The sequence below is a fragment of the Moschus berezovskii genome, chromosome 1 (genome assembly GCF_049115385.1).
Source record: "Moschus berezovskii isolate FMDL1 chromosome 1, NW_MosBer_1.0, whole genome shotgun sequence".
Taxonomy (NCBI): Eukaryota; Metazoa; Chordata; class Mammalia; order Artiodactyla; family Moschidae; genus Moschus; species Moschus berezovskii.
Window position 1 is genome coordinate 142,027,167 of NC_142460.1, and position 13,913 is coordinate 142,041,079.

A 13,913-nucleotide genomic window follows, 5' to 3' on the forward strand; every position below is an offset into this window, starting at 1 on the left:
CCAGTGAATGGTAGCAGAAAGGAAGGTCTTAGAAAACTTTAGATAGTGAAGAGCAGACAGAGATTACCACTGAGTGGAAGCTGTATCACTTGGGGGCTGACAGCTTGTTTGAAATCCTCACTTTTACGTAACACAGTGAGGGAGGAAGATTACTGTCCGTGTGAAAGTTGATTTTTTCTTTTTTCGTGACACACACCAGGTGGGATTTCATGTCTTTTCAGTGAGTTCATTGGTATGATTAATTACTATTAACAGCTACTCTGTTTTATTGAAGGAGGGGAAAAATGAAGCAAACAAAAAAAAGGACTCCACACAGGCCATATCATAATACATGAAACAATGGGCTTGGGGAAAACTGAATGTGCTAAGGTTATCAGTTAGGTTGTTACGGCGGTGATGGGGGTGAGGCGGAGGGCAGGGACCTTTTGGTATAGTGGTTAATGGGAAAACTTGCAGTCAGAACTGAGTTTCTCTCTTGGGTTAGACATTTACTACTTTTGCTTATTCGTTAACCTGGGTCTTATTTCCCTTATTTGTAATTTGGTGATAATGATAGTCTTTTCCCCATAAAAGTTTTGATTATTTAGGTATTGCGTATTTTGGTATAGAATAAAAAATGCCCCCCACAACCCCCCAGACTGTGTTGTTATCACTGTTATTACGAACTGGCAGCCTGGTTTGTCCTCACTTTCCTGGCCCTTGTGTAGCTGGAGGAAGAAGCTGTGGTGTGTGCATTGGAATCGTTGATCTTTTAGACCCTTTGTTTCCATGTTGAGAAAATAATCTTTAAGCCCAGCCAGTGATGGTGAGAAGATGAAGAGACACCTGGTCAAGCCCTGGCTCTTTCATGGGGAGAGGGAGTTTCTGAAGAGCAGGTTCACCTTGAGCTCTACCTGAAGAACCTTCTCCCTCTGCAAGTGTATTGGTGTCCAGGTTTTCCCATTTCTCAGCACACGCATGCGTGCATGCTAAGTCACCTTAGTCATGCGACCCCATGGACTGGAGCCCGCCAGGCTCCTCTGTCCGTGGGGATTCTCCAGGCAAGAATACTGGAGTGGGTTGCCATGCTCTCCTCCAGGGAATCTTCCTGACCCAGGGATTGAACCCACGTCTCTTACGTCTCCTGCATTAGCAGATGGGTTCTTTACCACTAGTGCCACCTAGGAAGCCCTTTCTCAGCACACGAGGACTGAAATCATGCAGTAACTTAAAATCTTCCCATATTTTCAGATGTTTTTTGGGGAGAGAAAGTGACAGGCAATTTTGGCTTTTCTGTGATAATCCTAGTGATCATTTACTGTGGTGTGCTGAGCCCCTGTCACACATTAACAGACCTTTTTTTGGAATGAGGCCCCGACCTGGGGTGCCAGTATCCTCCCAGACAGAACAGGAAAAATAAAGACTGTATAACAGCTTCACCAGACTGCCAGCCTAGCCAGTTCAGAAACTTCTGGTAAAGTGCAGCCAGGGTGTATTTTTAATGCTATAGGAATTTTTAAAATATCACACACTCTCACACACAATCCCTCTTTGAAGATGTGCCATCCACCAGGCCAGAGTCTGTCCTCCAGGTCTGTCTTGATCTGTGTTTCAAATTATAAAGGCATGTGTGGTTTCCTTGCTTGCTTACTTTTGCAGGGTACGCTTTTCAAGACAAGATGGAAAATCTTGTCTCTGCTCAGTTTGCAAAGTTGGCTGCTGTGTCCCTCTAGGAAGTGTTCAAAGGCACTTAAAGACGTTTTACCAAAAGCAAATAAAATAGCTAAGGAACACATCAGTCTAGTGTTGCTAAAAGCATGTGGAGAGGTGTCCTGAAAGTTTACTGGAAGTTAGATTTATATGTGGGCTATCTTATTTTTGTCTTTTTCCAGTAGTTCACCACCACCACCCCACCACCCCCGATTAAATTTATATAGTGAGTTTATGGCAGACACATCTGGCTACTGTGATTTTTCCAGCTCTGTTCTCACTACTTTTTGAACTTTGTGGTTTCTGCAGCATAAATTAGCCTAATGCTCACAGACACATACACACGCAAATCCAAAGACAAACTGAAAAACCTCCACCCTCGTTGGGGAGGGTTGGGGTGATGGGGCGTTGATAAGATTGCTGTGGTGCAAAGTGGGTCTTTATGGGAGACTGGAGGGCATAGGGAAAGGGGAAGGGGTTCTGTTTTTTTTTTTTTTTCCCTTTCTTGATTTTAAAAAAGAGAGAACAGAGACTTCCTTGGTGTTCCAGTGGTTAAGATTTTGCCTTCCAGTGTAGTGGGTGCGGGTTTAATCCCTGGTTAGGGAGATAAGATCCCACATGCCTTGCGGCCAGAAAAACCAAAACACAAAACAGGGGCAATATTGTAACAAATTCAATAAAGACTGAAAAGAGGCCCACATCAAAAAAAAAAAAAAAAAAATTAAAGAACTATTTTCTAAACTGCAGAAAATCAACACTGTTTTCTTAGATTTAGAGTTGTCAGGATTTACTCTATTTAATCAACATTATTGTAGACTGCACTTTTGGAATTTCCTAAAAGAGATTCATTACAGTTCCTTCCTTCTAAGGCTTTTAAAGATTATTATTGGTTTTCAGGCCTCATTTCACATAAAGTCGACTGATCAATTCTTCTTATGCAATAAAACTGGACATAATGTTATATAAGGGCTTTCCAGGTGGTGCTAGTGGTGAAGAACCTGCCTGCCAATGTAGGAGATGTAAAACACTTTGGTTTGGTCCCTGGGCCTGGAAGATCTCTTGGAGGAGGGCATGGCAACCCACTCCACCATTATTGCCTGGAGAATCCCATGGACAGAGGAGCCTGGCAGGCTACAGTTCATAGGGTCGCACAGAGTCAGATGTGACTGAAGAGACTTAGCATGCATGCACACAATAGTATATAAAGAAATGAACCTTGTGTTTTCTTAAATCTCTCATCTATATCGGTATTCATTCCTATGCTTGCATTAAGATGACATGATGAAGACTTGTATTAATAGATTTTATCACTCCAAATTTAGAAATATAGGTAAGATAAAGTAAGACTCTTTGATAAGAAGTCTCAAGAGCCATTGAAAATGTTTGATGCCACAGCTTTGCTAAGAAATATTCTCCAAGATAAAATTCTGAAATAGCTGCTAGGTGAACTATTTGGAATACTATACAAAAGTGTATTGGTTATCAGATACCACTGACGTTGAATGCTTGCAATATGAAAATATATTTGTAACCACTGACACAATTGTCATAGGACTACATAGCATATGGAAAACTGTTTTATTATATCAGTCTAATTTGATAAATAGGCAAAATTGTTTATACTATGATTATAATTTTGTTTCTTAAAAAAGACTTTGTTGAGACTTTCTTTTCCCATGAGACATTGCTCTCAACCTGTGTATTTCTAGCCCATGGCCAAGTGCATTACTCATCACAGGTGTACCATTTTGTAGAATAAGTGTATTGGGTAAATCAATTATGTGTTTTTAGATGTTGATAGAGATTATAATATGGCTTTTGAATCAGGAGTGGTCCCCTTAATTTTCTTTTAAATATAGTTATATTCTTTCTTTAATAGCCAAAAAAAAAAAAGGAGAACCATTTGGTTGGCGAAAGTGTTAGTCACTCAGTAGTGTCCAACCCTTTGCGACCCCTTGAACAGTAGACTACCAGGCTCCTCTGTCCATAGAATTTGCCAGGCAAGAATACTGGAGTGGGTTTGCCATTTCCCACTCCAGGGTATCTTCCCGACCCAGGGATCAAACCCATGTCTCCTGTATTGCAGGCAGATTCTTTACCGTGAGTCATCAGAGAAGACTTGAGTTTTTTATTGTGAGAGGAGGATGGGGTGTAGGGAAGAATACTCTAGGCTCCGTGTGAAGTTTAGACAAAACCATGAATTGTTAAGCTTCTCTGCAGCTAAGTCTATTTGTGGCAAACAAGTCATTCCCTAGTCTCTTAAGATTAGTGTTTCTTTAAGTGGGGCCTAGCTGGGTAGGATTCCTTGGGGCATTTGTTAAACACACATCTTCAGAGTCCAGTAGTAGTGTGGATTGCTCTCCAAAGAACAATCACGGGCAGCTGCTGGGAGGAAGACTGCCTGGACCCCACCCCTGGGAAATCCTGCCTTGGACAGTGTAGGGTGGGGTCTGGGAATGGGCGCTGTTTTCAAGTGCTCAGATGCCTCTGGTCATCAGCCAAGTGTAGGAACAGCCACAGAACTGTGTGCCTTAGCATAGAGATGGGAGACTAACAGCTGGCAAAAACCCACTCAGAAATCCAGCCTTTAACTTAAGTTACCTGAAAAGAACTCTTAAATTTTAGCTGTACAACATGATGAGTCACAATTTTTAAAGATTATACTCCATTTATAGTTATTACAAAATACTGGTTTCATTCCCTGTGCTGTACAATACATCTTTGTTGCTTATTTATTGTACACAGAGTAGTTTGTCCCTCTTAATCTCCTCCCCCTATCGTGCCCCTCCTTGCTTCCCTCTCCCCACTGGTAACCACTAGATTCTTCTCTATGCCTGTGAGTCTGTTTTTGTTTTGTTATATGCGTTCATTTGTTTTACTTTGTAGATTCCACTCATAAATGATAATAGACAATATTTATCTTTCTCTGTCTGACTTATTTCACCAACTTCTAACTGGGACTTTTGCCTGAAATAGACATTTATGGTGACATTGGCACTTGTCACCTTGGCCCTTGGCATCAGTGCACACATGAGCTTTGGTATGTGAATGCCGAAGCCACTTTCCAGAAATTTCAAAAACCAGAGGAGACGTTGCTGTTTGGCATCCTGATTATTGAAGTGTGCTGTCTGAATTCACAAGATCAGTGTGTAAGCCCACCTTGAACTTCACTAGCTGAGAACTGACCAAAGAGGCCTCTACTGGCTTGAAAGTGAAAGCGTTAGTCGTTCAGTCGTGTCCGACTCTTTGCAGTCTCTCTGCGATTCCATGAGATCTTCTGTAGCCCACCAGGCCCCTCTATCCATGGGATTCTCCAGGCAAAAATACTAGAGTGGGGTGCCATTCCCTTTTCCAGGGGATCTTCCTGACCCAAGGATCAAATCCAGGTCTCTTGCATTACAAGCAGATTATTTACCATCTGAACCACCAGGGAAGCCCCCTCTACAGGCTTAAGCCCCTGAAAAACTCCAGAGGGGTTGCCCCATACCCCAAAGATGAACAGATCCTCTTAGGAAGGAGGTCAAGGCCAGGTCAAGCTTTTCCTTTGTCCCTTCTTTGTAGGCATGACGTTCATTTACTTATTTATTTTTAATGGGTTCTAAACTCTTCACCAAGCTGCAGGCCTCGGTTGAGAATTTTAGAAATAATTTGGACAGTTTTAGTACTATCTGCTGGCTGACTTTCAGTAGTTTGCCCCCAGGAGCTTCCTTGCTGTGGAGAATGTCATCCAGTTAAAGTTTTAGGCAGAGGGATGCTGGGATGGTAGTCATTTGGCCATTTGTTCCAAATTGATATGTCTAGTGACATCTGGACACTTTTTCTTTGATCTCCTCTTTGGGGCTTCTGGTGATGTTGACTTCGCCTGTGTGTGATCATCACCTCCCCCACCCTGTATCAACTGCAAGATTGATTTCTTCTTCCTTTCTGGAAGTCTAAATTTATTCCCGGGGTGTTTTGCAGTTGCTGGTGGTCAGGAACAGCTGTTGTGCCATGCTTGACTTGGAATAATTCTCTGTGATGAAGTCAGCAAAATATTGATAATACCATAAGAGAATCCAGGAAAACAAAAGCCTTCATGGTCTTGTCTCATTAAGTGTGCTGAAGAGAGGAAGATCTCCCTGGAAAAAGTAAAGCAGGGAAAAATCCAGGTCTTAAAACTTACTTGAGGCAGCAAGATTCAGGAATGTGATTTTCTCCCATATTATGTAATTACTACTTGGTCTTCATAGACAGTACTGATCAGCAAAAAATGAGAAAATAAAAATACTGTAATATGATCATTCAAAATCACACTAAAGTCTCATATTTCTCTTTTTTAAGTATAAATGTAAACAGGTTGGAGAATCCTCTACATTCTTTTTTTGTAGCTGCTTTTTTTACTTAATGTGTTATGAGCATCTGTTTAAATGCATATTTTTTGATTAGCTGTTTTTATTGCTAAAGTAACACAAATCTGGCAAAACATTCATGCAGTTCTAAAGAGTTCCAGAGAAGTAAGAGTCTGTCACACCAGGTCCCCCAGCCTTTCTCTCCTCCCCAGGGAAACCACTACTACCAATTTCCTCAGTACACTGGGAGTTGGTACCAGAACCCCTGCAGATGCAAAAATCTGAGGATGCTTAAATCCCTTGTATAAAATGGTGCAGTGCAGTCCACCCTCCATGTCCATGGTTCTGCATCTGCAGGTTCCATTTATTTTTTAAAAATAATTTTATTTCTTTATTTTTGACCATGCTGGTTCTTTGTTGCTATGTGGGCTTTTCTCTCACCAGGGCAGGCCGGGCTCTAGGCATCCAGGCTTCAGCACCTGTGGCTCCTGGGCTCTAGAGCACAGGCTCAGTAGTTGTGGCACGTGGGCTTAGTTGCTCCAAGGCATGTGGTATCTTCCCGGATTAGAGATTGAACTTGTGTCTCCTGCATTTTTACCAGGAGGACTCCTTACCCCTGAGCCACCAGGGAAGCCCTGCAGGTTCCATTTCTATCCCAAATTGGTTGCATCCTTAGATGCAGAAACCACAGGTACAGAGGGCTCTTTGTATTTCAGAAATACTCTATATTTGTACGTGTCCTTAGATGGATATGCCTTTTTTAAAACTTAACATATATTAGAGAGCTTTCTAAATTGGCACTTACAGATGTATTTATTCTTTTTTAATCAGTAAATAATATTCTACTCTACAGACGAACCATAGTTATTCAACCAGTCCTCTGTGCTGGATATTTAGGTTATTTGCTAATTGTTTGCTATTATTAGACAAAGCCACAGTGTACATCCCTGTATGCAAATCCTTGTGCCATATGCTGTTTATGTGGAGGACAGTTTTGCAGAGGTGAAATTTCTGGGTCCAAAGTTATGTGCATTTCAAGTTTTAATAGCTGTTCCACTTTCCTCTAAAATGGTGACATCAATTTATATTCCTACCATTAATGGGGCTTCCCAGGTGGCGCTAGTGGTAAAGAACCTCCTCCCCCTGACAGTGCAGGAGACATAAGAGACTTGGGTTCGATCCCTGGGTCAAAGGGCTCGGCAACCCACTCCAGTATTCTTGCCTGGACAATCCCTGTGGCGGGCTAGGGTCCATAGGGTTGCAAAGCATCGGACATGACTGAAGCGACTTGACATGCATGCAACAGTGTATTAAAGTGTTACTTTCCTCCTACTCTGGCCAATAATGTTCATTATCAAACTTTTTCGTTTTTGTAATTCTGATTGGTATGGATTAGATATCATTGTTTAATGAGAATCTCCATGGGGTCGCAAAGAGTCGGACATGACTTAGTGACTAAACCACATTTAATTCATATATGTATAAATATGTATATGAATGGACTTGGGGCATATTTCTTTCTTTATACCATTACAGCCATCATGTTAATGGCTATATAGTTGCCATTGTGTAATTCTATCATAATTTATTTTACCAGTTCTTTTACTGGAGATGTAAATGTTGATTCTATTTTTTATTATTTATATAAATTATATTATATGCAGTAAATATTCTTGTACTTAAATTTTTGTGCCTTCCTTTAATTTCCTCATTTTTTCAAGTTTCTTTGGAATGTTCATTTGTTAGGAAAGTATGAGAATTCCTTTTAAAAAATACAATTTAAACGTTGTTTGCTTTTATCGAACTAAACAAGTAATTGTTTACCTAAATAGACAGTTTACTGCAGGCCTGCTCTGTTTGTTGTGAAGAATTGGTTTGGGGTGCTACTTTCTTTCACGAAATAATGATTTAAAGTTGCCACAAAAAAGTGTACTTTTAGCCAGGCACCTTGCTTTCCCACTTGATCTGGTTTTCAACTTGCATATCCATATGTTTTTGACTAAATCATAAATGGAAGTTTCATTTGAAGTTTGCTTCCCAGTACATGTCATGTGTTTCACTCCATATTATTTTCATCCTTTTCTTTTCCAGTATTATATTTCTCAGACACCAGTGAAGAGTGAGTTGTGAGTTTTCAATTTTGCCAGGAGTTAAATATTTGCAGAGATGGAAAAAAATAAAGTAAAAAAAAAGTTTAATATGGATGACTTAGTCCTGGCTCACAGGGCTTTCATATAGTTGCTTCAAACTTACACTGTAAATGAAAGAAAAATATTCTACTTCCACTCTTATCCGTTGCCATAATGCCTGAATTAATTAGAAGGGAACTATTATTTCTTCCCAAGTGTAACTGGCTCATTCCATCAGAGCAAAACGAATGCTCAGGGCAGCTGCTAATGGCAGTTCCTTCTGCAGTCTCAACTCTGCCCTTCTTAGCTTGTCTAATTTTTTCCTTCTATCAAGAAGGCCAACCTGGAACAGTTTCTTCTACTCTGACCCTGGGAAGTGAGGGCCTTTCACCCCAGGACCTCAAGCTTTATAGTCAGCTAACTCTGGGAGCCCAAGTTCTCCCCAAGAAAACTTGTGATTCTTTAGTTCAGTGTCTTGTTGCCGGGCCCAATTGCATAGAGCTTTTTTCTTCTGCAAGACCAGACCTGGAGCACACCTCATTATCCTGTCTTTCCAGGCTCTTTATTTTTTTAAAATGAGATTTTTTTCTTTTTTACAAAAATTGAGATGTAATTGATATAAACATTATATTAGTTTCTTGTGTACAGCACAGTGATTCGATATGCAGATATGCTATGCAATGATCAGGACAATAAACCCAATTAACACCTGTCACCGCACATAGTTGGTTTTTTTTTTTTCTTGTGATGTATCAACTGAAAAAAAAAAAGTACAGCCTAAAAGCTGAGAATTATGTTTTGTTCAGGGGCCTTCCTGAGGATTGTTGCCCAGGAAACAGCCTCTCAGATAGCACTGAGGGACTGTTCAGAAAAGGTAAAGGGAGTCAGGATATATAGGAGATTTTACTGGAAGAAAAAAAAAAAGTCAAACATCAAAAAATTTCTGCTAATCACACAGAAAAACAGAATCTCAAGTTAATGACTTTAGTGCTTTTCTGTGTATGGGAAGATGCAGGAATCTAGACTCATTGAAATTATTTCTTTGATTTACACCTTAATTATCTAGGGTCAGTATCCTATTTTTCTCTATCCAGAGTGTTTATGAGGGCTCATTGTTGGGGTTGGCTGCAGTGGTGGATGGCCTGATGGAGAACAACACTCTCTGTTTACTGAAATGACAGGCAGTGTATTTTTGTCCACAAATAACAGTTGGGATCCAGGGTGGAGGTTACGAGGCTAGGAGGAACAGTGAGTGTAAGCTATCAGAGTCTTGTAGCACCTGTTTTTGTTAGGGTCCTCCCCCTCCAAACCCCAGTCAGTTCTCAGAGCCATTGGGCACTAGCCGTTTCCTCCAGGAGAAATAACATCACAGCACAATGGCCTGTATACAGTAGTCTGGATTCTGCCAGACTGAGATGTTTCCAACTCCAGGGAGTTTAGGGTGTGTTTAGGGAAAGTTTTTTCTTTGTTGTTGTAATGTGTCACCTTTTATTTTGAAATAATCTAAAACTTACAGAGGAGTTTCAAATATAGTACCAGGAACTCACACATACCTTTGGCCCAGATTTGCCTTTGTTAATTGTTCATTTAAAAAAATTATTTATTTATTTATTTATTTTTGGCTCTAGTTACAGCACATCGAGGGCTTCTCTTCCTTGCAGTGCACGGGCTTTTCATTGTAGTGGCTTCTCTTGTGGAGCATGGGTGCTAGGGCACACAGGCTTTAGTAATGGCAGCACGCAGACTTCGTTGCCCCGAGGCATGTGGGATCTTCCCAGATCAGGGACTGAGCCATGTCCCCTGCATTGGCAAGTCAGATTCTTAACCACTTCTCCACCAGGGCATCCTGTTAATTGTTTATAATTGCCTCATTTGCTTCTCTCTCTTTCCCTGTATGAAGACGTATTATATATACATTTTTTTCTTAACTTCTCAGGACTAAGTTGGAGACATCATGCCTTTTTACCTCTAAATACTTTAGAGTGCATTTTCTGAAAGGACATATTCTTTCGTAAGCACAGTGCAGGCTGGCCTTGTATAACTGCGCTTCACTTTTTTGTGTTTCACAGATAGTGCATTTTTTACAAATTGAAGGGTTGTGGCAACCTTGCATCATCCAGGACTATCAGTATGATTTTCCCAAGAGTATTTGTTTACTGTGTCTCTGTCAGATTTTAGTAATTCTTGCAATATTTCAGACTTTTTCATTATTGTTGTATTTGTTATTATGGTCTGTGATCAGTATGCTTTGATCACTAAAGCAAAACGATTGACTCATTAAAGGCTCAAATGATGGTTAGCATTTTTAAGTAAGAAAGTACCTTTTAATTAAGATACGTACATTTTTTTAGAAATAATGCCATTGTATGTGTGTGTGTGTGTGTGTGTGTGTACAATAAACTTAATAGACTACAGTATACTATAAGCATAGTTTTTTGTACACCGGGAAACCAAAAAATTTGTATGACTTGCTTTTTTGTGGGGCTTCCCTGGTGGCTCAGATGGTAAAGAATTTGCTTGCAATATGGGAGACCTGGGTTCCATCCCTGGGTTGGGAAGATACCCTGGAGAAGAGAATGACTACCCACTCCAGCATTCTGGCCTGTAGAATTTCTTGGACAGAGGAGCCTGGTGGGCTACAGGCCATGGGGTCACAAAGAGTTGGACATGCCTGAACAACTTTCACTTTTTGAAGTTTCATTTGCCACAGTAATGTCCTTTATGGCCATTTGGTTTCTGGTGCAGGATCTATTGAAGGTCATTCATTGTATTTAATCGTCTTCTCTCCTTAATTTGTTTTTACCTGGAATTTTTTTGCCTATAGCTTTCGTGTTTCTGGACCTCGACATGGTGTTTCCTCCTGGTTTAGATTTAGGTTGTACCTTTTGGGCAGGAGTAGCACAAAGGTGCAGAGAAGGCAATGGCAAGCCACTCCAGTACTCTTGCCTAGAAAATCCCATGGATGGAGGAGCCTGGTGGGCTGCAGTCCATGGGGTCGCTAGTCGGACACGACTGAGCGACTTCACTTTCACTTTTCACTTTCACACATTGGAGAAGGAAATGGCAACCCACTCCAGTGTTCTTGCCTGGAGAATCCCAGGGACGGTGGAGCCTTGTGGGCTGCCGTCTATGGGGTCGCACAGAGTCGGACACGACTGAAGCGACTTAGCAGCAGCAGCAGCACAAAGGTGATGTTTGTGTTCTTTTCCTGCATCCTGTCAGGAGGCACATGTCAGTTTGTCCCAGAATGGGTGATGTTGGGAGGAGGGCAGTTTGATCGGGTCAGAGGGCTTCGCTCACAAGTGTGTTCCATAAAGGCAGTGCAACATGAGGAAAAGCTTTTTGATCCCCCAGGTCTCTGTAAGATGTGTTCTCAGGTCATATAAATACTTTTTCTTCCTTAGGATGATGAGAAAATGCCATATTTAACATGCTCGCTTAAGCTTCGTAGAACACTACTTAATTCATAAACAATACCATCAATATATCAGTGTAGCTATATATACAGAGATGTTTGTGCATGTGTGCTAAGTTGCTTCAGTCATGTCTGACTCTTTGCGACCCCATGGACTGTATGTAGCCCATCAGGCTCCTCTGTCCATGGGTTTCTCCAGGCAAAAATACTGGAGTGGGTTGTTGTGCCCTTCTCTAGGGATCTTCCCAACCTAGGGATCGAACCCACGTCTCTTACATCTCCTGCATTGGCAGTAGGGTTCTTTATCACTAGCGACCCCTGGGAAGCCCATGTACAGAGACAGGGTTTTAAAATGAAACTGTGGTGTTTCTGTCCATTGATTCTACTCTTGCCTCTTCCAAAACACTTAATTCGAAAGGACAGATAGGGAATTCCTACCGTCCAGTGGTTAGGACTCTACTCTTCCACTGCAGGGGCAAAGGTTCGATCCTTGGTCAGAGTACTAAGAACACACAAGCCCTACAGCCTGGCCAGAAAAAAAGGGATACAGGTAATAAACTTAAGTTGGGGTAAAAGATTGAGAAAATAATAAAGCCAGGGAAGAAAGTGCATACTGCAGGCCTTGTGTGGTTTCCAGAGATGCCCAAAGACTTAACTCCGAGACTTGGGACTTGTGCAGAGAGGGCCGCATGTTCAGTTACAGGAGTCAGAACATCAGAATGGAAAGATTTGCCTGGTGTGGAGGAGAAACAGTTTTTCGAAGTGTAGAGGCTGAAGAAGGAATTCCCCATAAATAATCTAGACTGATCTAGCAGATAGTGCTGAAAAAGTCTTCCCATGGTGAACACCAGGAGCTTTAGAGAGATGTTTTCTCTGCCCTCCCTAGACCCTGGGTGGTGGCATCATCTGAGAACACCAGCCGGGAATGACTGCAGACCACAAGGCTACCCACGGTACCCAGCTGAACTCAGGGATACTACTGAGAAAATTCAGAGTTGAGGCATTTTACTTTTGGGTGTTTTGTTTCATTTTTTTATTTTGTTAAAAAATTTTATTATTTTGGGCTGTGTTGGGTCATTGTTGCTGTGCAGGGGCTTTCTCTAGTTGCAGCAAGCAGGAGTTATTATCTAGTTGTGCATTGTTCTGGCTTCTCTGGTTGTAGAGCACAGGCTGTAGGGTGTGTGAGCTCACTAGTTGGCTGAACATGGACTTATTGCCCCAAGGCATGTGGAATTTTCCTGGACCAGGGATCGAACCTGTCTCCTGCATTGGCAGGCAGATTCCTAACCACTGGACCACCAGGGAAATCCCTCATTTTCTTTTTTAAGAATAGAACCCCCTTGGCACACCTTCCCAAATGAAATTTAGAGGTGTATGTTTTTGTTCTGTTTTGCTTGGAATCAGAATCTCCTTCTGAACATGTTTAAAAAGCACAGCTGCTTTAATTTCTACCTCTCCTCATCACCTCAGAGCTTACTCCTTTCTTGCCCCAAAGTGACTCTGAATCACCTCACCAGGCTGGGAGAACAGCCCAGAGACACAGATCCTGAGCAGTATACTCCCAGAACTTCTTCATCTCTGGATTTCTTCAGAATTTAAAATTTTACCGTACTGTATGAAATACTCTGGCAGTTTCTCATGGAGTTTGAGAGGTAAACCTGACGGAGATTTCTATCACTTTGTAATAGAGACTAACTGCAGTGCTCACTGGGCTTCCCTCATGGTTCAGTGGTAAAGAATCTGCCTGCAATGCAGGAGATGTGGGTTCAGCCCCTGGGTTCGGAAGATCCCCTGGAAAAGGGAATGGCAGTCCACTCCAGTATTCTTGCTTGAGAAATCCCATGGACTGCAGGCTCCAGTCCATGGGGTAGCAGAAGGGTCGGACACAACTTAGTGACTACAGCAGTGCTCACCACAGTCATGATGCCCCACAGGCCCCGCCCCCTCCCCCCACCCTGTGCCCCCAGCCATGTTGGCCACCCTGTTTTGCGCATGTTCTCCATTCCCACAGGTCAGGCACCCTCCCACCTCAGGACCTTTGATCCCCATCAGCCTAGAATGTCTCCCACCCTGATTTCTGCACTTCAACCAGTATCTTTAAAGAATATTTTTAAATTGTTTAAATTTTTTTTTTTTTTTTTAATTTGGCTGCTCTGGGTCTTAACTACAGCATATGGGATCTTTGGTTGGGGCATGTGAACTCTTAGCTGAGGCATGTGGGATCTAGTTCCCCGACCAGGGATCAAACTGCATTGATTCCTGTATTGGGAGCCTCCTGCACCAGCCCCCTGCATTGGGAGCGTGGAGTCTTAGTCACTGGACTACCTGGGAAGTACCCCATCCAGTGTTTTT

At 41.9% G+C, this 13,913-nt stretch overlaps 1 protein-coding gene across 3 annotated transcripts in view; it reads left to right on the forward strand.

Moving 5' to 3' along the window:
- Positions 1 to 13,913, forward strand: part of WWTR1 (WW domain containing transcription regulator 1) — a 141,726-nt gene that overhangs the window by 85,437 nt on the left and 42,376 nt on the right. The window lies entirely within an intron of this gene.